The sequence below is a fragment of the Hipposideros armiger genome, unplaced genomic scaffold (genome assembly GCF_001890085.2).
Source record: "Hipposideros armiger isolate ML-2016 unplaced genomic scaffold, ASM189008v1 scaffold_82, whole genome shotgun sequence".
Taxonomy (NCBI): domain Eukaryota; kingdom Metazoa; phylum Chordata; class Mammalia; order Chiroptera; family Hipposideridae; genus Hipposideros; species Hipposideros armiger.
The window spans coordinates 2,508,623-2,511,241 of NW_017731432.1; positions in this window are offsets into that span (position 1 = coordinate 2,508,623).

Genomic DNA, 2,619 nt, shown 5'->3' on the forward strand with positions numbered 1-2,619 from the left:
TCCCTCCCTCCCTCCTTCCCTCCCTCCTTCCTTCTTTTTCTCCCTCCCTCCCTCCCACCCTCCTAGCTACTAGGAATATTGACAATGGAGATGTGGCTCCTATGTTCTCTGAATACAGGAGATGGGCACATAAACCCAGAGTTCCAATACAGGATGATAGCTGTCATTACAGTTGTTCCCAGGGTTCTGTAGGAGCTCTGGGGAGGGTCTGAACCTGGCCTATACTGGACATTGGGACCCAGAAGTGAATAAAAGTTCTTCCTGCATGGAATTCAGAGGAAAAGAAATTTCCTTCTGAACAAGGTGTTGGGAGAACAGGTGGAAATGGCTAACTCTTTGGAGGGGAGGAGAAGGCAGAGACGATGATTGAACTTGGTCTTAATGAATAGGTGTTTACTAGGTAAAGAAGAGTAAGGGAAGGCTTAGTGTTTTAGAGAACTGTGAAACATTTGATGTAGTTTAGAATGCCCTGAGTGATGAGCAGATGGAGCTGGTAAGGTAGATGGAGGCCAGATCATGAAGGGTGTTGGATGTCAGAGTAAAGAATTTTGGACTATGGATAACAGAGAATTGAAAGCAAGGGAATGTCATCACATTCACCCTTTAGGAAGAACACTCAGGTTAGTGTGGTGGATGAACTAATGGGGCTCAAGTTAGCAGGTGCCACTTGGGGCTCTCCTGACCCACAGAGCTCTGTGTGATTGCCTCAGAGCCTTGCCAAGTCCACAGGATGGGAGAGTCCAAACCCTCCACACAATTTCTACGGATTCTCAGGACTTGTGCTTTTATGGTCTCCTCTTGCCAGAGGTTCCTGTGGTCTGTACAAGTCTTCTTTGTTTTGTCCTCATTAGCCCTATTGCAGAATTAATCACCTTCATTGGCTTCCTGGAGAAATTCTCACACCAAGCATTTTGTAAGCTTAGAATCCCTTCGAGAGGTTGGGATTCTTGGAGAGGAGTTACATCATGGCATGTCACTAGCTTCCTCTTCTTTTTCCTCCCATTGCTACTCTTACCCGCTCTCCCAGAGTGCCCTGGAAACTCCAGGTTGTTTTACTCTATTATTATAAGTAGGTATTTAGTTTTCCTCAGCCCCTGATGCCAATTTGTATACACAAACACACCAAGGAGCTCAGCAAAACAGGCCTCTCCATTTAACAGCATACACCCACCCCATAAAGCAGTTGCAAAACATAAACAAATGCCCCTCCTTCCTTCTGAGACCCCACTAAACAACAGAAAAGGAGTATAAACACATTATCAAAGAGACTGGCAGGGAAGAAGGGTGGCAGGTGCAGAGAAGTCAACAAATTTCCAGAAGTAGATGACATACATTGACAGCTTAACAGAGTAAAGGAAGCTGTAGCCCAGACATAGGTAATGGAAATGAGAGCCAATCTTCCTGGCAAAATCCCAGAGACTCTGAGTTTATAACTAGCAAGTACTGAGGGCAGACATAAAAAGTGGACCTAAAAACCGGGGATTTTGTAGGTCTGTCTATGCAGAAGCTTACACCAGTACCCCCGCCTCCCACCTCTGCTGTTATCTCCAGAGTGGAGAGTGACTGGCACTTACCTCCAGACAAAAAACACACACACTACACACACACACACACACACACACACACACACACACACATGTGCATGTGCAACAAAAACCCAGAAGGCTCATTCTATAGAAACCCAATAAATCTCTAGGGGAAATCTAGTGTGGTGTTGACATCTCAGAATAAAATTTTTGTTATTCTGACATTTACAAACCCCCTCTCCTATCCCCTCAACAATCACCCACCCACTCACCCTATAGTCAAGGGTGCCAGATCTAGGAAGATACAAAGATATGAACAGAAAAAATAAAGGACATAGATCAACCCAGGAGGTTCTTATGATGAAGACTGCTGGTTGTCCTCCAAAATCTGTTCCTCCTTTTTTTTGGGGGGAGGGGGGGTATGAGGCACTTAATTAACCAACATTTCCGTCTCCTTTGCAGTTAGGTATATTCATATGATTTAAATTCTTGCCAATGGAAAATGAGCAGAAATGGTAGGTGACATTTCTGGGCCTAGACCTCAGGAAAGCAGGCATGCCCTCACCTCATTTTCTTTCTCCTTTTTGCCAGCTGTAACCAGTAGGAACCCAACCCTACTGTAGACTTGCCAGATAAAACACAAGATACCTAGTTAAATTTGAATTTCAGATAAACAATGAATCATTTTTAGCATAAGGCATGCCCCAGATATTGGATCCTAATGGATGGCAGAGCAACAGGGTAAAAGGAACTGGGTTCTTGAATTTAGCATGTAGCAACACCACTCCATTCACCCGGATGCTCACCTCACAACTGTTAGAAATACACTTCTTTTGTACTCCAAGCCACTACTTAGTTGGGTCTGTTTTTTAAAGCACACTAACTTTTCACCCTAACTAATATTTAGAGGTAAGTTTCTGCCATGATAAGACTGTGGCACATCTTACTATATACGGTCTTACTATTGCCATTAGTAATTTTTTCTCCACATTTTTTTGGGAAGATTTTTATTGGGGAATTGGGGGGATGGGAAGAGTGCTGGGGAATTGGGGGAAGGGGAACAGACAAGTTGCTGTCCTTTTGTTCTTCAGTC